Source organism: Grampus griseus (assembly GCF_964374135.1).
Source record: "Grampus griseus genome assembly, chromosome: 12".
NCBI lineage: Eukaryota > Metazoa > Chordata > Mammalia > Artiodactyla > Delphinidae > Grampus > Grampus griseus.
This window is the reverse complement of record NC_139006.1, coordinates 12,871,570-12,895,143: the sequence shown is the minus strand read 5'-3', so window position 1 is coordinate 12,895,143 and position 23,574 is coordinate 12,871,570.

Below are 23,574 nucleotides of genomic sequence, written 5' to 3'. Positions count from 1 at the left end.
TAATTCCTTCCAGGGAGGGGCCCAGAGGTCTGACAAGGGCTTGGTTGTCCAGCTACCTCCCTCTCTGGTCTCATCCTTTAACTCACTCCTCATTGGTCAACCGGCTTCCTGGTGGTGCCTTAAACACACCCAACTCCGCCCTGCCCGCAGGCCTTTGGACCTTTTGTTCCCTCTGCCAGGAAGGCCCTTCTCACAGGTACCCCTCCCCCCACTGCACGTGGCTCCCTTGGCCACTTCAAATCTCGCACAAGTGTCCCTTATCAAGCCAATTGTCCCTGACCACCTACCTCCTTATCCTGATGGGTTATTTCTCCCCCACACTTATCACCATATATCTGTTTATTTGTGGATTCATATCTCATCCTTAAACATAAGCTTGATGGGGGCAGGTAAGTCCTCTGTTTTGTTCATCGCTGCATCCCCGACACTTAGGACAGGACCTCTCACCCTTCGGGACCCTGGTAAATAATAGCTCCCCCAACAGGCAGGAGGGAAGGGTGTTTCGGGCAAAGGGGGCACAGCCTGAGCAAAGGCATGGCAGCGGGGAACAGAGCATGGCCCCAGCAGGAGCCACAGGTGGTTCCTTTGACCTGGCTTCACCTCTTGAATTACGGAAATGGCCTCTGCATACCACCAAAAACTCAGATGCGTTGCTTCCTTAGAATCCCAGCTAAAACACTTTGGACTGACACGTCATCCAAACCCTTCTTTATCTCCCTCGTCCTTTCCCAGGGCCGCTGCCGCCTTAGTCTCCAGCCCCCAAGGCTAGATGTACAGCCAGCCAGTCCCCACCAGCAGCTTGGGGGGCCTGGGGAGAGCCTGTATCTAGCAGAATGAGGGAAAGACTTTGGGGGAGAGGGATGCATCCCTAGAGCAAAGCCGCCTAGTGGAGCACTGTCAGCTCACAGCAAATAAACAGGAAAAAAAAAATACTAGAAAGGGTCTGCATCTCCTCTACCCCTTTAAGAAAGACACCTCTGGACTCTGGCTGGAGGTCTCAGCAGGAAACCAAACACACACAGAAGGGCTGCCCCGCCAGATAAAGAGACATTTATTAAGGTACTTGTCTCCACAGCAGGAAATCAGCATGGGGGTCTCAAGCCTCCCAAAGAGGGCAAGCATCTTTAAGAGAGAGGGGGGAAGGAAACTTGATTTGAAACACTTGTCTCCAGATGGGACCAGTAAAAACACAGGCCCTCAGACTGGTTTCAAACCTTGCAGGAAAAGGAAGAGCAATGAACAGCTTTCTAGAAACTTCCAGGCCCGAAAGAATGGCCCTCTCCAGGCCACCACGCAGGCTACATTGCCTGAGCTCCCACCAGATCTGTCCCCACACGGCTTCCTCTGGGTTTCTGGCTGGAGCTAAGATGGTAGCCCAGTGGCGTGTTTTGTTTCTGCAAAAGGAGGTTGTCTTGGAAACGGAACCAAGACAAGGTCTGAACAGGGAATTCCTGGGCAGGGAAGCTCTGGGCAGTGCACCCGGGATGGGGCGCCTCTCCAAGAGCCAGGCTGCCTTGAGCACTGCTGCTCTCCTTTCCCGAAAGCTGCATGCTCTCTTCTTCCATGAAGCCGTGCAGAGTTTTCTCACTTTGTCTGGAACACTCTCTCCACACCACCCCGACCATCCCCACCGTCACCACCTTCTCATCCTTTAGACCTCGGTCCTCCAGGGAAGCCTCCTCTGATCACTCTGACAAGCCCAGACGCCATGCAACGGACTCTCCTGTACCTACCCTCTCTCCAAAATGTACCTTGCCGATGCTTATCACAACTAGCATCTCCCATGTGATACAGGGGCAACTGTCTATTGCCATTCTTCTCCAGTCCTTCTGCCATGCTCACCATGAGGGCCACAGTGCATGACACATAGTAGGCCCTCAATTAATATGGGTTCAATGAATGAATAAATGGACCCTCAGAAAAAAATGCGCTCAGGCTCCGAGGCAAGCGTCCAAACTCTTGAATGTATGCACGAATGAGTGAATGAGCGAATGAATGAATGAGTGAGCGAAAGAATGAATGAGCGAATGAATGAACGAGAGATGAATGAGTGAGAGAATGAATGAACGGGTGATTAAATGAGTGAATAAGTAAGCAAAAGACTGAGAATGAATAGTGATGGCTCCCTCAGGGGTGGCCCTGGGGTTCATACCTTTTTTCTGTCTCTCCTTTTCTCTATATGCCATTAGCGAGGGAGGTAGGAGAGTTTGGCATGAATATGGCTCTAACCAAAACACGTAGGAAGAGGAGGACATTTCCCAAAGGGGCACCTGGTTGGGAGGCTTCCAGGCAGACCCACAAGGGGCAGCTCTGTCCCTGACCCCTTTCACCTTCCCTTGTTCTGATCTTTATGGGGCCGTCTGCCTTTTAGCATCAAAGGAGACAGCAGGGCCCTGATTTGTCCCACAACCGCTCTATAAAAATGTAATTAACCAATAACCCGCTGTCTGAAAAACAAACCATCTTCCTGTTTCTTCTCCCATAAAAAGCATTTGACAGCTCTGTTCTATCAGCTTATAAAACCTGGAGAGAGTCGACTTAGCCCTCTTTGGAATGAAAACCCTCAAGGGGGGAGCACCCAAAGTGGGGAGAAACACACCTCTGATCTCCCAGGCAGTCAGCGGCAAAGTCTCTGGAGGTTTCTAGGGAAGGAAAGGGAAGCAAGTCATTTTGGTCGGATCTGGGACTGGACAGTGCAAGTCTCACCTAGAAAGGGCAGGAGGAGCTTGGAGATGTGGACAGCCCAGGCCTGCCGCAGCCATAGGCAGCATTCTCACCGCTGCTGGAAAGGTCATTCCTTCATTTAGTCACTCAACAAACACAGATCAGGCACCTACCATGCACTGGGCATTATACTAGGCCCTGAGGGTTCAAGTTCAGTACAACATGTCATTCAAGAAACTCACATCTATAAATACGCATTTAGTTTACATGATAACGGAGCACTTTGATTTGAATTGATTGACATGCAAAAGGTGTGCAGGGTCCAGCATTACATGGATGAGGCAGGTTATAAAACAGTAAGGACACTACGGTTCCATGTTGATTTTTTTTTTAAATGAAAGAAAAAAATAATGGAATTTGAGGGAGGGGTGATAGAATTGTTCTCTATCTTGATTGTGGGAGCTATGTCATGGGTTGAATTGCATCCCCCAAAAAGATACGTCCAAGTCCTAACCCATGGTACCTGTGACTATGACCTTATTTGGCAACAGGGTCTTTGCTGATGTAATTAGGCAAGGATCAAGATGAGATCATCCTGGATTAGGGAAGGTCCTAAATCCAATGAGAGTGTCCTCATAAGAGGACGGGAAGGGAGATTTGATACACATGGGGAAGAGGACATGGGAAGACAGAGGCAGAGATCGGAGTGATGCAGTCACAAACCAGGGAATGCCTGGAGCTGGAAGAGGCAAAGAAGGGTCCTTCCCTAGGGCCTTCAGAGGGAGCGTGACCCTGCTGCCACCTTGGTTTCAGACTGCTGGCTTCCAGAACTGTGAGAGAATAAATTTCTGTCGTGTAAGACCAAGCTTGTGTTAATTTGTTACAGCAGTCACAGGAAACATACAGGGTGGCCCCCAGACTCGATGTATTGAACTGTTCACTACAATTCTACTGTATTTAAATTATGCTTTGATTTTTAAAGTATTTTAAAAACAGGGAGCTTAAGGACTTGAACACACACTTCTCCAAAGAAGATACACATATGTATGAAAAGACTTTCGTCATCTTCATCAGTCATGCGGAAATGCAAATCAAAATCACCATGATATACCACTTCACACCTAGTAGGACGGCTGTTATCAAAAACAAAACAAAATAACAAGTGTTGGTGAAAATGCAGAGAAATTGGAGGCCTCATACATCAGTCGTGAGACTGTTACATGGTGCAGCCGTTGTGGAAAATAGTTTGGTGGCTCCTCAGAGCTAAACACAGAATTACTATATAACCAAGCAGCTCCACTCCTAGGAACATACACGATAGAACTGAAAGCAGGGACCCAAACAGATACTCGTACACCAATGTTCACAGCAGCATTATTCACGATAGCCAAAAGGTGGAAGCAACTCAAGTGTCCATCAACAGATGCATGGATAAACAAGACGTGGTACGTACCTACGATGCAATAGTATCCAGCCTTAAAAAGAAATGAAGTTCTGACACAGGCTACAACATGGAGGAACCTTGAAAACATGACGCTTAGTGAAAGAAGTGAGGCATGAAAGGACAAATATTGTATGATTCCTCTTACATGAGGTACTTAGAACAGAAAAATTCATAGAGAAAGAAAGTAGAACAGAGGTTACCAGGGGCTGGAGGAAATGGGTGTTAGTGTTGAAGAGGGGTACAGAGTTTCTGTTTGGGATGATGAAAAAGTTCCGAAAACAGATAGCGGTGACGGTTGTACAATATTGTAAATGTACTTAACGTCACTGAATTGTACACTTAAAAATGGTCAAAAAGGTTAAAATGGTAAATTTTATGCTGTCTACTTTACAAACATATAAAATATGTGTACTTATATATATATATATATATATATTTTTTTTTTAATAGGAGAGATGTCTAGATGCTACCAAGGACTTGATTTTGTTTTCTTCTTCATAATTTGTGGTGTTTTTAATACTTGTTTTACTATGACTATATGTTGTATAAAGAATTCACAGTCTGGGGCTTCCCTGGTGGCGCAGTGATTGAGAGTCCGCCTGCCGATGCAGGGGACATGGGTTCGTGCCCCGGTCCGGGAAGATCCCACATGCCACGGAGCGGCTGGGCCCGTGAGCCATGGCCGCTGAGCCTGCGTGTCCGGAGCCTGTGCTCCGCAACAGGAGAGGCCACAACAGTGAGAGGCCCGCATACCGCAAAGAAAAACAAAAAAAAAACAAAAAAAAGAATTCACAGGACTTCCCTGGTGGCGCAGTGGTTAAGAATCCACCTGCCAATGCAGGGGACACGGGTTCAACCCCTGGTCCAGGAAGATCCCATATGCCGCGGAGCAACTAAGCCCGTGCGCCACAACTACTGAGCCTGTGCTCTAGAGCCCACGAGCCACAACTACTGAAGCCCGTGCTCCTCAACAAGAGAGGCCACTGCAGTGAGAAGCCCGCACACCACAACGGAGAGTAGCCCCCGCTCATCAAAACTAGAGAAAGTCTGCACACAGCAACAAAGACCCAACACAGCCAAAAATTTAAAATATAAATAAATAAATAAATATATAAGTTTATTAAAAAAAAAAGAATTCACAGTCTGGTGGGGGGATAGATAAGGAAATCAGCTACTACAGTATATGGTAATGTACACACAGAGCCGGGGCATCTAAATCAGACTGTGGGGACACCATGCAAGAGTCTCCAGAGAGAGGGCAATAAGCAGGAATGAGCCAAGCAGAGAGGTGGGGTGGAGGGGAGAGGACATTCCAGTGGAGAACTCACACTGGAAATGCAAAACGCTGCCCAGTTTGACTCTTGGCTTGGCTACGTACTTGCTGTGTGTCCTTGGGTGTGTTAGTTAACCTCTCTGTGCTTCAGTTTTCTCTTCTGTAAAATGGGGATCAATCATTGTACTTACCTCATAGGGTGCTGTGAGAATTAAGTGAGTTATTACATATAGAGCAATTATAACAGTGCCCAGCATATAGTAAAGACTATGTAAGAGTTAGCTTTTTTTTTAATGACTATAAAGGACAGGAAATTTCTGGAACTAGTACAAAAGAGAAATGGAATGGCTAAAGGAGCCTGGGGAAAGTGCAATGTACGAACCATCTTCAGTGAAATGTAAAGCAAATAAAGCCTTGGAAAAAAAATAAAGGGAAATCGCAAATCTGAAAATAAAGTGTCTTATGATGATGGGATTACGTTTTGGACCAAGATATTTATAGCTAACAAAATTGAGTTAAAATGGGTTTTGACTAAGTGAAAAGATGCTGAAAATGCATAAAGGAGTCAGGCTTGAAAGACTGAATATAAGTCAGCCTCTTTGTTAGAGAGAGCTCCACTGTATTCAACATTTGGAATCGATGACTTGGTGGTTTCCTTTGGGGAAGAAAATATCTTGACATTTCCTGGTAAGTCTTCCTTCCTACCCACTTGCTCTCAATGACATTCTCTGTCAGCATAATGTCCCTGCTCGAGCACTGATGGGTGTGCGTATGTTGATACGCAGGATGTGAGCAGTTTGTAGGCTCAGGTCAGTATCTGCCATCTTCATGAAGATGCAAGCAATTCTACTGCCTAAGCACCCCCTTCCAGTCACAAATCACCGTTCAATGGATTCCAGGATCTCAAAGCTGTGGTATACATTTCCAAGCCAGAAGAAAAGCATGGAAGCCTTAAGTGCTGGGTTTCAGCCCTCTAGACTCCCTGGAACCACTGTCTGGGGTTCTGGCAGCATCAATATGGCCCTTTCATCCTTCCAAGGGATATGGATAGTGTGTTAAGCCAATGAGAGATCGCATGTGGTCTCTGAATGGAAGCCACAGCATGTACTTCAAGGCTCTTGGACACACTCTGAAATTCTGAATGGCGGAACTCTGCCCCTCATTCCCCTGCATTATCATCTTTTAGATGGGTACAGCAGTGTTTTATTCTGGAACAGAATAAAAGGTCTTAAAGTCTTTGAGGGAAGGGAGGCAGGGTCAGTGTAAGCCTATAAATATTAGGACTTTATTTCACACTTGAGGGAAAGGTTTGGAAATATCCTTTTATCCATGAGTAATACATTCAGCTTCAAGGAACAGAATGTCTCATTACAGTGTCTTAAATTAATAGGCATTCATTTTTCTTACCTAAGAATTCTGGAGGTGGTCAGCTATACATCTGATTCAGCAGCTCAACAATGTCCTGACCAAAGTTTTGACAGAAGAGCTCCCACAGCTCCAGCCATCACATCTAAATTCAAGACAGGAAGAACACGGAAGGGGAAAGTGCCACATCTGTCCCCTTTTTCTAGGAGAATAAATTTTTTCCCAGAATCTCTTGCAACAGACCTTTTGGACAGAACTGGGTCACGTTCCCTCCAGGTGCAAAGAAAACTGGGAAATTAGGGATCAGAACTTAGACCAATTATGACCCATAGCCTGGGAGTCACTGTACCACCTTCACAGGCTGGTAGAGAGAATTAAATGAAATGATCCATAAGGAACTATCGGCACTGTGCCTGGCACACAGTGCGTTCAACAACTGATAACTATTACTCAAATTCTGAGTTTCTGTGGTCCATTTGGTCTCTTCTTTAAGTCATCTTGGCCTGGGTAGTCTTTGGCCCCAGCCATGCCAACCAATCACTCTTTATAGGCACTTTGAGATGTCCAAGATCAAAGTATGCCAGAGCATTTGTTCCTTCTTCTTTTTCCTTTCTACACAAATCAGGAAGTACCTAGATTAACATCTAACAACCTGTACATGAAGAAATACATCAAAGAGTGATGAGAGGTTTAATTCAAAATAGAGAAAGACAAAGCACCTCCCAGACCTCTTAAAACCCATAGCTGTCAGGGAAGGCCTCAAAATTAGACTCAAAGACTTTCTGCCTGGCTTGAACCATGAAGACATTTCTCAAGTGATGGAATTGGGAACATATGTCTTGATTCATTTGGGGCTCTGCAGCCTTATTAGGCCAAGTCAATAAGAGGAATTATTTAAGTGACATTGTATTCCATACCTAGCAGAGAGAGAGAGAGATGGAGAAGGGGGTGAGGGGGAGAGGGAGGAAGAGGAAGAAGGGAAGGAGGAGAAGAGGAAGCGGAGGGAGGAAGGGGAAAAGAGGGAATGAAGTACACATGTGGGGAGGGATGAGCGAGCAGGCATGGACCTTTGCCTAGAACCCCATGGTAGGCGTGGGAGTGTGTCTGGTATCTAATTTCCGCTGGCATGTGTGGCCGGGAGAAGCACATGTGTGACCTGACCTGGGAGGAGGTCAAAATGACCCACAAACAGCTGAACATTCCTGATCATTCCATTTTCCAATCCAGGGGTTGTTTCCAGGAGCTCAGCAATTTCTGCCCCCCTCCACAGTCTCCCCGCAGCCACGATCTCCCATGCACTCCCCTTCACCTCTCCCTGCCCATGGGAGAGCTCACCCAGATGCCAAAATGCGGAGGCCGGAGGGGGCAGTGGGGCGGGGGCAGGGGTGAGAACACTGCAGGACTCAGAAGATGACACAAGACAGCTTACTCAGAAGACAGAAACGTGATCTGTCCTCCCAGAGGCAGGCACCGCTCGCTTGGGGGGCCAGGAGCCGCCAGGTGTAATTAGACTATGCCCCAGCAGCAGGCGCCGTGCCCCATTCATGTCAGGACCCTGTTTCTGGCATCTGTTTCTAGTGCCTATGCAGCATGGCATCATCCAACCAATGACCTAGGGGAGCCTCCCAGCAGAGAAGGGGCCGGCAGCTTGCTTCTTGGATGGCCATGGCCATGGCCATGATTCTAGGAAAACTAATAATAATAATAACAAATAGTTCGTAATAATGATTGGTGATAATAATAGAGATAATAATATTACAATCATAATGACCAACTTTTGAGGAGAGACTTTTTGGCAGGCACTCGGGAAGGTGGTGAATGCACCTTGCGTTAAGGATATCACCGTCCTCGTGGGGTTGATGGGTGGGTACTCATCAAACCTAGCCAACAACCCCACGAGGAAGGTAACATCCTCATTTTCCAGATGATGATAGTGAGAAAAGCAGGAACTGAACTCAGACTTTCTGGACTTCCAGGCACAGATGCTTCACTGCTATGTTCTATCAACCAATGATGGCTTTCAGAATATGCTGCTACTCTTCCAGCTTGTGAGTGAGTTCCAAACTCCAACCTAGGATTCTGAGAACTGGATTCGCTGGATTCTAACCCAAAATTACTAGCCCTTTATCCTCTGGTTTGAGGAAGCCTTGCATACATGGTGGTAAGTATACAGCAGGACAAAGCTGAAAAGGAAAACTGACCCCCGATCTTGGAAGGCATTAAATAAGGTGTGTGATGAAAACACTGAAACAAACTGAACTGGCCTCTCTTTTGATGTATGTATTTCTGAACATCCTTCTCTGAGCCCAACTTTTGTAACAGGCCCCATACATAAGTACTGGGACCCACAAAGCATTTATTAAGCCCCTGCTGGACACGATAGGCTGCTATAGGCACTCTATAAAACGCAGGGAGGGTCCAAGTAATGACTCCCTAGGAGGGTCTAATCATTGATTGAGGCAGGAAACACCTAATGCAAAGATGTTCATCCGTGCCAGGTGGCTGTAGCACCTGGAGCAGGCAGGGGAGTTGGAGAAGGCAAGTATTCTCCTCTCCTGGCCATCAGTGCCCACAACTTCCCCACCTGCTCACAAAACAAACATTCTCTGCATCTTCTTCCCGCTCCCACTACATATCCTTGAGGTGAGAATGAACTGTCCCCCCCACCTCCATAACTTCAGAACCATCAGTGTCATTGGGGGCAGAGGTGCACACAGAGGCTGAGAGTTTTCTCAGATGGGATCCAGCCCAATCCCTCTTAGATCAGAATGCCTTGTTTACCCATTAGTGGAGCTTTGGACACTAGCAGCAGACAGGCTGGCTCCAGGGCATTTAAAAGGTCACAAACTGAGAGCCCAGGAAGGCAATCAGCTGGGATTCTGATCAACTGAGCTTCCAGGGATGAACACAGTTTTCTAAACGCACCAACAATGTGCTTTGTCCTAGAGGACACTGGGACCCATCGGTCAGAGGTGAGCCTCTCTAGGAGATGATCTTTCTCTCCAGCCCACGATGGCCAATAAATAACCCTCGGGCACCTGCCCTCCATCAGAAGCATTGCCCGAATCACTCTGACCTTGGGGAAACTGAGATGACCTTGGGGGAACTTGGTAAACATCACTGCCTTGGAGAAACTGAGGCAGTAAAACTAAACGGGACCCATGATCCTCAAGAGTGCGCTCTAATCCCAAACTGCTGGAATAATAAGGACTTAAACATAACAAGCAGAGCCCTTTGAAATCACTTGTATGCACCAAACATTCCTGCTGAGCGCTCTAGATGCATTCTCTCATTTAATACAAAAGCCCTAAGAGGTACTTTTATCCCTATTTTACAGGTGAGGCTCAGAGAAGTTAAGTCACTCACCCAAAGTTACCCAGCTAGTTAAGTGGTGGAGCTGGGATTTGAACCCAGGTCTCTAAATCGAGGTTGGCCTCATCCAACCTAGAAGGGAGGAAATGGATGGAATCTAGCAGAGGGGAATCATAAAGGTGTCAGGGCAGAGAGCTTGGTGAGGCCCGAATTGGAAAGAAAGGGTATTTTTGTTCATTGTTTGTTTTTCCCAGCACAGTTCAGGGCAGAAGGTGCTCTGACAGGCTGAACTGGTCAGACTTGGGGGTAATATTGTGATGGACTTAGAAGATAAATGCTGACTCACCATTTGAATGTTTTATAGCAGGTAGAAAGCACAGGGAGGGAAACTTGTTGCCTAGTATCTTAGAAGAAGAAACTCTCCTTATTTTGTAGATGTGGAAACTGAGACACAGATGGAAAGTGTCCTGCCTAAACACGGACTGGGATTATTGGTTTCCTGGTTCCTAGAACACCTCTTCTTTAAATAACAACAGTAACAACCACAGTAATAATAAAAGCGGCCCACATTTTACTATGTGCTTTGTTATGTGTCAGGCTCTGTGCTAAGCATTTTACATACCTATAAATACAACATTGTTCAATCTTCACCAAAACCTCACAGATAATTTCAAAGGCTCAGAGAGGTTGAGTCAATCACCTAAGTCACACAGCTAGTAAATGGCGGAAGTAAGATTTTAAAACTTAGGCAGCCCGACTCCAGAATCTGAGTTTTTTTTTTTTTTTTTTTTTGATTTTTTGGCCACACCATGAAGCATGTAGGATCTTAGTTCCCTGACCAGGGACCGAACCCACGCCCCCTGCATTGGAAGCGCAGAGTCTTAACCACTGGACCACCAGGGAAGTTCCCAGAATGTGAGCTTTTTTGGGGGGAGGGGGGAATACACTGGCCTCTCACTGTTGTGGCCTCTCCCGTTGCGGAGCACAGGCTCCTGACGCGCAGGCTCAGCGGCCATGGCTCACGGGCGCAGCCGCTCTGCGGCATGTGGGATCTTCCCGGACCGGGGCACGAAGCCGTGTCCCCTGCATCGGCAGGCGGACTCTCAACCACTGCGCCACCAGGGAAGCCCCAGAATGTGAGCTTTTAACTCTTCAGCTCTGCTTCCTTTATAGAATAGCATTCATCAGCAAACACTGATTAAGATCCCACAGGGTTCTTGGGTGAGTGAGAGGTTCTGCCTATCCTCCATGAACTCACCAGTGCATCAAAAAAACATACGCAGGGAATTTAACACAGTGTAAAAATGCTTTGAGTGAAGGAGGAAGCAACTAACAACCTGAGTTGGACAAAGACTATCAAGAGATGTCTGAAGGGCTTCCCTGGTGGCGCAGTGGTTAAGAATCTGCAGGGGACATGGGTTCGAGCCCTGGTCCGGGAAGATCCCACATGCCGTGGAGCAACTAAGCCCGTGCGCCACAACTACTGAGCCTGCGCTCTAGAACCCGCGAGCCACAACTGCTGAAGACCACTCGCCTGAAGCCCGTGCTCCACAACGAGAAGTCACTGCAATGAGAAGCCCGCGGATCGCAACAAAGAATAGCCCCCGCTTGTGGCAACTAGAGGAAGCCCGCACGCAGCAACAAAGACCCAGTGCAGCCAAAAATGAATAAGTAAAATAAATTAATTTAAAAAAAGAGAGAGATGTTGTCTGAGCTGAGTTTTGAGGGATAAGCAGGAATTTACGAAATGAAAATAGGGAAAGGCATTTCAACAGGGGGAATAGCAAAGTGTGAGGGGAGAGCTATGAAGCATGTCGTGTCTCTAAAGAACAGTAAGAATGTCTAGCTGGCTAGATTATGAAGTGGGGAAAAAGCCCAAATGCCTACCGACAGGTAAATCAATTTTTTAAAAATATGGCAGAACTCTACAATGGAATATTACTCTGCGATAAAAAGAAACAACTAGTATATGCAATAATATGGATGAATCTCAAAGCCATTATGTTGAGTGAAAGAAACCAGACCAGACACAAAAGAGTATATACTGTATGATCCCATTTAAATAAGATTCTCGCACAAAAAAACTAAATGAGAGAAATCGAAAACAATGGTTACTTCTGCGGGGGAAGTGTCACTAGAAAGACAATGAAGGAAGCTTCATGGTGATGGAAATGTTCCATATCTTGACTGTTGTAGTGGTTAGATGGGTGTGCAAATTTGTCAAAACGTGCCAAATAAAACTTGTAAGATACGTGCATTTTATTATGTGTAAATTATATTATGATTTGAAAAGAGAGAGAGAAGAATGAAGTGGAGACGTAAAGAGAGAGAGAGAGACCTTAATCTGAAGGATTGTGTATGCCTTGTACGGAAATTGGACTCCAGAGGGTAGGAGGGAAGTTATTGGGATGTTTACACAGAGGGGTAATCTGTGTAATGATGTGGCTTGATTTGAGAAGAATCATTCCGGACTCAAAAGGAGGACAGAGAACTGGAGGAGGCAAGGAAGAAAATTAGGAAGCTGGTACCTAATAAATGGCTACAGATTCAATTAACGCAGTTGCCATAGAGATTAGGGAAGGGATGGGAACATTCAGAGGCAGAAGTGGGAATGCCTGGATACCGATTGGATGTGGGAGGTAAGGGGCAGGAAAGAGCTTTGGATAATTCTGAGGTTTCCAGGGAAGCAGGTAAGTGTCAGCATCCTTAACAGAGATGGATATTTTTTTTTAAGGCAGGTTTGGGGACACAGGAGGGAGTTAGAGTAATGAGTTTAGTTTAGAGTAATGTTAGAGTAATGAGTTTAGTTTAGAGTAATGAGTTTAGGTTAGCTCACGTGGTGAGCTTGAGGGGCTGGTGGGACATCCAGGGGGTGGATATTCATGGAGCAGATGGATAGGGGGGACAGGAGAGAGACTGGAGAAAGGCAAAGAGAGATTCAAGAAACAGGAGTGGTGGATGGTTATAGAAGTTACCACTGAGAACATGTTTCCTGCATTCATGACATCTCTTGGTCCTCATGACACACACTGAGGAAGCTATCTCCATAGAAGGACATATGATTTGCTCAAAGTCACCCAACTGGTAATGGGAGAAGCCAAGATTCAAACCTGGGCTCACTGACCCCACTGCTGAGGAAGGTTCCTGACCACCATGCCACGCGAGTGCATAGGACCCCTCCAGGAAAGCATTCACCGAGCTGAAGCAGACCTTCCATTGGCCCATAGCTTTTTGCCCCAAAGTCATCGTCACCTGCCTCTTCCCATCATGCAGTTAAAATCAACCAAACCTGACTGAGTACCCTAGGCTTCAGAGAACACTCAGTTTTAAAGGACAGGGTTCTTCCCCTCTAGGAGTTTACAAATTCAAGGCCATCTTCAGACTCACACATTTGAGGACGCCTATATTCCATGCAGGGGTTCCTCAAGGCCAAATTTAGATCTGGTTCCCAAAATAGATTCACCTCTCCCTATAAACCAATTCTGGGCTCAACGTGCATACCCTAGTCTTATATAGGTAGCAGAAACCTGCATCAGTCCTGAAGACAGTTCTTGCAAACGTTCACTCAACAAATGTTTATTAACTGCTGGCAATGTGCTAGGCATTGTGATAGGCACTGGTGAATACAAATGTTTTAAAAAGATAGAACTTAAAGTATCAGCAAAGCAAGGGCATCAAAAAATTAAGAAGGAAAGTCTTCTTTAAGAATTTCATATTTTATATCCACCCTTAAGAAACATACAAGTAATCATATAGCAAAAATTGAATTTAGGGACTTCCCTGGTGGTGCAGTGGTTAAGAATCCACATGCCAATGCAGGGGACACAGGTTTGATACCTGGTCCGGGAAGATCCCACATGCCGCGGAGCAACTTAAGCCCATGCGCCACAACTACTGAGCCTGAGCTCTAGAGCCCGCGAGCCACAACTACTGAGCCCACGTGCCACAATTACTGAGCCCACGCGCCACAACTACTGAAGCCTGTGTTCCGCATCAAGAGAAGCCACTACAATGAGAAGCCTACACGCCACAACAAAGAGTAGCCCCCACCTGCCCAACTAGAGAAAGCCCACGCGCATCAACGAAGACCCAACACAGCCAAAAAAAAAAAAAACCGTAAAATAAAATTTAAAAATTGAATTTAGGGCTTCCCTGGTGGTGTAGTGGTTAGGAATCCACCTGTCAACGCAGGGGACACAGGTTCGAGCCCTGGTCCGGGAAGATCCCACATGCCGCGGAGCAACTAGGCCCATGCGCCACAACTACTGAGCCTGCACTCTAGAGCCCGCGAGTCACAACTACTGAAGCCCGCGCACCTAGAGCCCATGCTCCGCAACAAGAGAATCCACCGCAATGAGAAGCCCACACATGACAACGAAGAGTAGCCCCCGCTCGCTGCAACTAGAGAAAGCCCGCATGCAGCAACAAAGACCCAACACAGCCAAAAATAAATATAAATAAAATAAATAAATTTATATTTAAAAAATTGAATTTAAAGGGTATATTTTCAGTACTCTGGGTCTCTAGTCCAAGAAAAAGACATTAGTCCCCAGTCTTTACGGAACTGGATGAAATGTTTGAGCATGGTAGTTTTTGAGTCAGATAGGACTTGGTTCAAATCCCATTTCTGCTACTTTGTAGGTGTATGACTGTGGACTAGTCCCTTAAATTTTGAGTCTTAGTTTTTTCATCTATATAAATGTGAATAGAAACAACACGCTCTTAGATTTGTCATATGGATTTCATAGAGTAATGTCAATAAAGTATATGGTCTAAATCAGTATATTTAGATTATATATTTATATCTCTTTTTATGAGATCTTCCTTCTCCATGGTTGTATTAGTTATCTATTTCTGCATAAAAAATCACCATGAATTTAGCATCTTAAAACAATGCACATTTATTATCTCACAGTTTCTGCACATCAGAAATTCAGGCATAATTTACCTAGGCTCCCTCTTTTTGAGTCTCTCACAAGCTTGAAATCTAAGTATTGGCCAGGGTTGGGGTCCCATCTGAAAGCTCAACTGGGGAAGGTTTTTCTTCCAAGCTCACTTATGTCGTTGTCAGGATTCAGTTCCTTCTGGGCTATTGGGCTGAGAGCATCAGTTCCCAGATGGCTGTTAACCAGAAGCCACCCTCAGTTCCTTGTCACATGGGTCTCCCCAACATGGCAAGTTGCTTTATCAAAGCCAGCAAGGGAGAGAGTCTGAACAAGATAGAGTTTACAATTCCCCCCCCCCCCCGCCCCAAGAGGGGCAGGAATTCAGATGAGATGGCTTTCTCCACCTCTGGCTAAGACCAGGTTGCATTCCAATATCAGACCAGAGCATTGGAACCACCAGCCTTAGGAATCATGGTACATGGAAAAGCAGGAGATGGAAGTAAGCTGAGAACACAGGGCCTGGAGCAGGGGGTGCCAAACTTCTTCTGTAAAGAACCAAACGGTACATATTTCAGCTCCACAGGCCAGACAGTCACTGTGGCACACAGTGGCCATAGGCAGCACAGAGACAAATGGGTATAGCTGTTTTCTAATAAAACTTTATTTACAAAAATAGGCAGTGGGCCAGATTTGGCCCCTGGGCCATAAGTTTACCAACCCAGGATCTAGATCCAAATGGAACAGCTGTGAAATCCCAGCTGCACTGTGCTGTGTGTCCTTATATGTCACCTAAGTCTCTCGAGCCTTAGTCTCCCTCATGTGAAAATTCAGAAAAATAAGAGTACCAGCTTCACCATGTTGCTGTGAGAACGCTCACATTTTAAATACAAAGTATTTCCCATCATTCTGGGAACTCAGTACACCAGGATAAAAGTCAGCTGTTACCACTGTCTGGTCTAGACTGCCAAGGTTCTGAACATAGCTCCACCCCTTCCCAGCTGGGTGACCTTGGGCACGTGATGAAACCTCTCTGTGCCTGACTTTCCCGTATGTAAAGTAGGAATAATAACAGTCATGAGAATTCAATAAAACAATGAATGCAAAATGTTTAGAATAATACCTGTGAAAGCACTCAAAAGTTAGCCTGAGTTATTGTTTTGTTATAATAGGATAAATTATAAATTATTGTTTTATAATGTTTCTCACAGAGAAGAGATTGAATCAACAGAGTAAGGGGAAAATTCCTTCACAAGCAAAGAAAACAGCACCAAGAACCTTGCCTTTCCCCAAAACTCTTTAAGATGTGAGCCTTTCACCGAAGACACTGAGTGTAAAAATGTCTTTCTCTGCACCCACAGGCCAGCCAGGAGACAGCCACACTGAAACCAGCAGGGTCAAAGCTGAATAGTATTTATCACACTTTGCTTTGCCTCTAAATCCCTACTAAAGATGAAACACAACATTTTAGAACCTTCGTGGGAGCTTTGAGACAAAGTTATGGGATTGGGGGGGTGGGGGGTGACTATTTTACTAAATGGATTATTTTCATCTGGTTTTAATCTTAGTTTCACATTTGTTTCAGCTTTTATTTAGTCTCCAGAATTTGCCATCAGCTTGTCAAAGACAAGTGGTTCTTCAGCAACTATGTTCTCTTTTGTTATTCATATAATATATATGAATGTCTCTCTGGATGGGGGTTTTCCTACCACACACAGAAGCCAACACAATTAACTTTCCTTAAGGAAATTCCATCACCTTTGAGAAAAATGGTTCTTGATCCTCTCCTGTGAGTTGCTGCTACAACACACACACACACACACACACACACACACACACACACACACACACACACACACACACACACACACACACACACGTCCAAACAGCACTAAAGTAATTAAAGCAGCTGGGATTGATTGGGGTTTTGAGTGACCTTTTGGTAACTTACCTACGCCTGCCATTTAGAGAAAGAATAATTTATGATGCAAGTTGAAGTGCAGAAAACCAAGGCAGACAGAAAGAGAATTCTGATTAGCCAAGAGGGGTGAACTGTCAAGAAGAGCCCCCGGAGCCCCTTGTCAAAACAGGGAACAAAAGCATTAAATGTCCAGGTTTGCCCAGACACAGACGCCTGCGGTTCCCAGGGTGCGTCTGCTCCTCTGGTTTGTAGAATCCAAGAATTTCAAGGCTAGGAAGGTCTTAAAGGTCTGACCAAGCCCACTCATTTGACAAATGAGGAAACTGAGGCTCAGAGGAGGGGCTGACTGGCTCCAGATTTGACTGTAGGTCACCTGCCTGTCGGGTGCTAAGTTTCCCACTTTATCTGTTGCACTCAAACCAGAAGGATCTTCAAACTCCAAGATGCCCTTTAATTGTAAATTATAAATAGGTTTGTGATTAAAGTTACAAGCTAAAATCGCAGAATGAAAACTTGACAACACCATGGATTATTTTCTGCCTTCTTCAATACCGTAACCTCAGCACCTAGACTAGCAGCTGCTATGTGGTAGATAATACATTTCTCTGGAATAAGCTTTCAGGAGCAATTGTCCCTGGACTCAAGAGATGCATGTAGTGCTGAGTAGGCTCTGCATCCAAAGTGGTACCCATCTGGGGTACCAAGTCAAGAAAACAAGAGATCTAGAGGCCCAATGTCTTTCATTTGCATTAAGATTATTACATGGCTTCCCAATTAACAGTCCCAGAGGCAGGGATGATCACTGATGAATCTCTGCAGCTAGGAGAATAGACTAAATGGTTGGGACTTCCCTTAATGCATTCCCACCAGTGCTCTACCTCTGTTTCCACTGTTACTCGCACCTGGGAAATACTTCGCCCACCTCTGAATCTTCACATCCCACCCACATTTTAAAACCCAGCTTGCGTGCAACCTCCTCCATGAAGCTCTCTTTTCTTTTTCCTACACAGAAGCAACCCCTCCTTCTTTTGACCTAACTTCCACACAGCTTTTGGGAACTTAGTTGAAATGCTACTTTGTCAGGGGAACCTTCTCTGACTTTCTGTATGAGGTCAGATTTTCCTACTTCTTATACTTTTACTCTCATATCACTAATTATGCTTTCTTTATTATCTGTCTTCCCCTCTTGGACAGTAAGTTTCATGGGACATAAGACTATATCTGCTCTGTTTCACTGCTGTATCCCTAGAACCTAGCACAGTGCCTTGACCACAGGAGGCATGAATGGAAGGATGAATGGATGGATGGATGGATGGTTGGATGGATAAATGGATTAATCAATGAATGGTTGAGTGAATTAACCAGTGAATGAAACAATGAATGAATGACGAATCAATGAATTAATCAAGTGAATCAATGAATGAATCATTTATATGCTATTTATCCAATCTCTACCATGCTGTTGAATTTATGTTTCAAAGACAGAATAATGCAGTGGTTGAAAGTATGGTTTCTAACAGACTCACAGACATAGAGAACAGACTTCTGGCTGCCAAGGGGGAGGGGAGTGGAGGAGGGATGGATGGGGAGTTTGGGATTAGCAGATGCAGACTGGCATATATAGGATGGATAAACAAGGTCCTACTGTATAGCACAGGGAACTATATTCAATATCTTATGATAAACCATCATGGAAAAGAATATGAAAAAAAGTATATTTGTACAACTGAATCACTTTGCTGTATAGTAGAAATTAACACAACATTGCAAATAAACTCTGCTCAATAACATAAACTGAAAAAAATAAAAGTGTGGTTTCTAGAGTCAGGCTGCCTGAGATGAAATTTTAACTCTTCTTACCACCTGCATGGTGCTGGGCAAGCTCGTTAACATTTCTGAGCCTCCCTTTCCCCACCTATAAAGGAGAACAATCATACTGCCCACACCTCATGGGACGATTGTAGGTTTAAATGAGATAATGCATGTAAAGTGCTGGGCACATCACAAGTACTCAGTAAACGTTAGCTTTATTGTTCTGATTATTACCTCACTTCAGCACGAACTGTCAAATTCATCTTCGTAAGGCCCAACGCCTAGCAGAGTGCACACATTTGGTTCTCAAAAATATTGAACACTTAGGGCTTCCCTGGTGGCGCAGTGGTTGAGAGTCCGCCTGCCCGATGCAGGGGACGCGGGTTCGTGCCCCGGTCTGGGAGGATCCCACATGCCGTGGAGCGGCTGGGCCCGTAGGCCATGGCCGCTGAGTCTGCGCTTCCGGAACCTGTCTGTGCTCCGCAACGGGAGAGACCACAACAGTGAGAGGCCCGCGTACCGCAAAAAAAAACCAAAACATATTGAACACTTAGACGACCTAGAGGGATAGGATAGGGAGGATGGGAGGGAGGCTGAAGAGAGAGGGGATACAGGGATATGTACACGTATAGCTGATTCACTTTGTTATACAGCAGAAACTAACACAACATTGTAAAGCAATTATACTCCAATAAAGATTAAAAAAGGAGAAGACTGACTTTCCTTTGCTGTTTTAAACTTCGAAAAAAAAATATTGAACACTTAAATGGATATTTTAAACCTCTCTGCCAGGACACTTCAAAATTCTGAGAATGTCAAACATGTCAGCATCATAGCAGGAAGCTAAAGAGACGTGACAGCTAAATGTAATAGCTGATGCTAAGAAGGACATTCTTGGGTCCACTGACAAAGCTGGGTTACAGATGAAGATGAGATGAAAGTATTGCATCAATGCTAAATTCCCTGAAGTTGACAACTAGTGTGGTTACATGAGGCTATCCATATTCTTCGGAAATATACACTGAAATGTTCAGGGGTAAAAGACCATGATAGACGCAATTTACTCTCAAATGTTTCAGAAAAATCAGACACATATGAGAGAAAAGGAAAAAGCAGAGTAAAATATTGACAAGTGACTCCAGGTAAAGGACTATAGGTATTATTCATGCTATTCTTATTCTTGAAACTTTTCAATAAGTTTGAAATTATTTCCAGATAGAAAGATTTTTTTCAAATTATGGAATGAATCTGCAACCACCAAATTACAGTTCTGGGTTTTCAGATCATTGTTACACCTGAAGAACTATCTACTGAGCTAATCTCCAGTAGGGCATCAGCAGATAAGCCTGCAGAGAAGGCAAACACATGATTCCCGATCCCTCTTTCGGGGTAAACATTACCAATCAAGATGCATCTTTAATAGTAAATCCAGACACAAACTCAGAATCCTTCTCAACACAGCTACTACCAAGCAAACGAGCTGACTCTCTGGATGAAATAGCCATGGACTTGACCCCTTTCTGAGAGTATTCAGTTCCAATGGGGACTCGTCAAAATTCAAAGCCTTTCTAAACTTTTTTTTTTTGGTCACACTTGTGGGATCTTAGTTCCCCAACCAGGGATTGAACCCAGGCCCTCCGCATTGAAAGTGCAGAGTCCTAACCACTGGACCACCAGGGAATGCCCCAAAGCCTTTCTAATGAAGGCGCATTAGCCCCTGGAACACCTAGGTAGAGGGTCTACAAACTACCATTCAAAACCTTACTTCCACCAAAACTTAGAATTGATTTTACTTTGGTGAAAGGAGGTTCTATGTGGTTGGAAGATTCTAGCAGTCAGATTCCTTTGTGTTTGATACCATCTCTTCCAACACACCTTCCAACTTGACAAGTTGCTTTAACCTTCCTGTGCCTCAGTTTCCCCATCTCCAATAAGGAACACACAACCCCCAGGCTGTTAGAAGGACCAGCTAAGGTAATGAATGTGAGCATCTTGTACCCTTTATGGCTAAATTATTTGATTATAGTGATCGTGATTACCAACATCATCATAATCATCATCTTTCCCCCTTTCTCTGCTCTCCAATTACCACAGCTAATGGAGTCCCGTTTCCCTTTAAAGTGTACAAAGCAGCTTCTGCCCAGAACATTTCCAGCTTGGGTTCTTCAACAGCCCACAGAGCTCTCCTGCCTTGAACCTGAATCATGCCCGAGTTTGGAGAGAGCAGTTACATGTCCATTTTCTTCGATTATCAGTGAAAGGTTAAGTGCTCCAGCCGTCAGCCTCAGATGCCCATCTGGGTTTTCCATTATGAGCGGAGGTAGACCAACCGGGTCTGCGAGTTCATTCTCTGGCCCTGGCTCTCCAGCTAATAGAACCTCAGCCACTCTCTTGAACGTAAAGCTTTATCTCCAGGCAAAGCCAACCAATTTAAATGGCACTCACAGCTCATGCCCGCAGGTCATGGGCTCTGAGTACTCCAAGGGGCTGGAGCAATAAAATCTATTAGGTCTCCTTTGTCCCATCTTGTTGTGAACTTATAAGAAAAAGGCACTAAGAGGATCGGTACCCAGAAAAACCTTCATAATTGTGGCTTCTACACAGCGAATGAGGACAATTACCAAGGCAACCAGCCAATCATTCTGGTTAAGGGCAGAGGGGGTTTAGTCCAGAAGAGGCTGTTTCGAACCTCTATGGCGCTCTAATCAGAGAGGAACCAACATTTTAAAAGGCCCTTGTGTAAAAACAGGAGGGACAGCAGGGGAGGAAAAGAGGAGAGGCGGGGAAATTAATTTCCTCTCATTTCCTGCCTGCTCCATTGATTGCAGTCCAAAGGCAAGGTGATGCACTCTACCCCGCGCACCTGGGGCCACAGGGGCTGGCAGCCGAGGCGGTGATGTTGTCTGATTTTCTGCGTGTGTTTATTTACTTATTTTCCCCTCTGGATCTGCCATCCGCAGTGTAGATCTCATGACAGGCGCAGCAAAGGTGTAAGAATCTTTAAGGACAGTATAGATCTTCCAGGATCGTCTAGTCCCCTGAGAATAAAAATAATAGCGCATCCTTCCTTACTCAGCCTTCATCCCCTCAGTTGCTGGTTTGGGCAGATCATTTTGTGACAGAAGTTGTTTTGCTCATCACAGCGTCTCCTATGAAGTTATGTGGGAAATCAGGGGAAATGGGGGCATTGGGAAATCTCCAGATGCTTTTCCACCTTGCGGACTCTGGAGAGTCTAGCTGATACTGAATTGGGGACTGACTTTTTCCTCCTGGGCTGTGCGAGGTGCCTGGGAGGGTTGAGGATTGGGGTGAGAATTTGTCTTTGGTCTACAGTGTCTGTGTTCTCAGCTCTGTGTCCCCAAGATTCCTGTGTCCCCACCCCCAGCCACCCAGCCAATGGCAGCAAAACACTAGATAACCTGCCCCGTGTTTGCCCATCTTCCTGGTAAAATTAACAAAGCCATCCAATGAAATAAGGAACTACCTTTTCCACTGGTGAGCTCCCCATGACAGGAGGTGTGAAAGGAGAGGTATCCCCAGGTGAAAAAATTCATTGATTCACTCAACAAACAGGCCAGGTACTATTCTCCTGGCACTGCATAGGAAATTATTTCTATGGTTCTTTCCAACTAGCAGAGTCTATAATTCTAATTACACTGAGATGACAGTGATGAAAATAACAGGAGTGTGATAATATGACAATAACAACAAGTGGATTGAGTATTTGCTAGGTGCCAGCCCATGTGTCATGATCTCTCTGGGATATTATGGCATCTGTCAGGGTCCCAGTGGGAAATAGGTGCTACATTCAAAGGGCTTAATTGAGGAGAGTTTAATAAAGGGTCTCTCTTTTTTTGTAGATGTATTGCCATGGTTTTCTTTTTCCCCAGCTTTATTGAGATGTAATTGACATGTAACATTGAATACGTTTAAGGTGTACAAAATGTTGATCTGAGACATTTATATGTTGCAATAAGATTACCACCACAATGGCCTTACCTAACACCTCCATCATGTCACACAATAACCATTTCTTTTTTGTGGTGAGAACATGTAATATCTACTCTCTTAGCAAATTTCAGGTACATAATACAGTGCTGATAAGTCCTGGGGATCTAATAAAGGGGTCTATTTTCACAGGTGCTAACAGGGTTAAAGGGACCAGCAAGGGATATTTAAACTCCTGGGGCCAGCAATGGGTGGGGAGCTGGTACCAGCCAAATGAAGGGGTGTAGGGCTCGCTGGTGAGTGACCATGGGAGACGGGCCACCCAACAGGAGCTGGGGAAACAGAATATGCCAGTTGTTCCCTCCTACTACCCTCCAGTCTCTCACCAGCGATTTCCACTGGCCAATTGACTGAGGTTGAATCAATCACCAATAGCCAATGAGTGAATCAACCGTGCCTACGTAATAAAGCCTCCATAAAATCCAAAAAGGAGGGGGTTCAGAGAGCTTCCAGGCTGGGGAACGAGAACACCTCCACGTGCTACCGTGCTTGGCTCCCATCCCAGGAAACAGAAGGCAAGGGAATCTAGTCCATGCAGGTCGGCCCCCAGGAGGGAGCACCGAGCAGGGAGAGAAGGGTGAGGGGAAGATATGGGGGTAGGGGAGGGGCAGATGGATAACAACCACCATATCAGTGTCCCCAATTTACAGACAGGGATACTGAGTCCCCACGAGAGGAAAAAACTAAGAGACAGAAATCCAGATTCTCACGTGGAATCTTGCCCTTTTTTAAGTGAAGGCAAAACAAAACCCCATTATGGGGGCCAGAAAACCTATGTGAGGGCCATGTGTTTGCAAACCCCACTGCAAGCAAAGCCATCCGGGATCCTCAGGTTCTGGGGCAAGTGCCCAGGACTTCAGTCTTCACACTGAAGTGAACGCCTTGTGTGTCC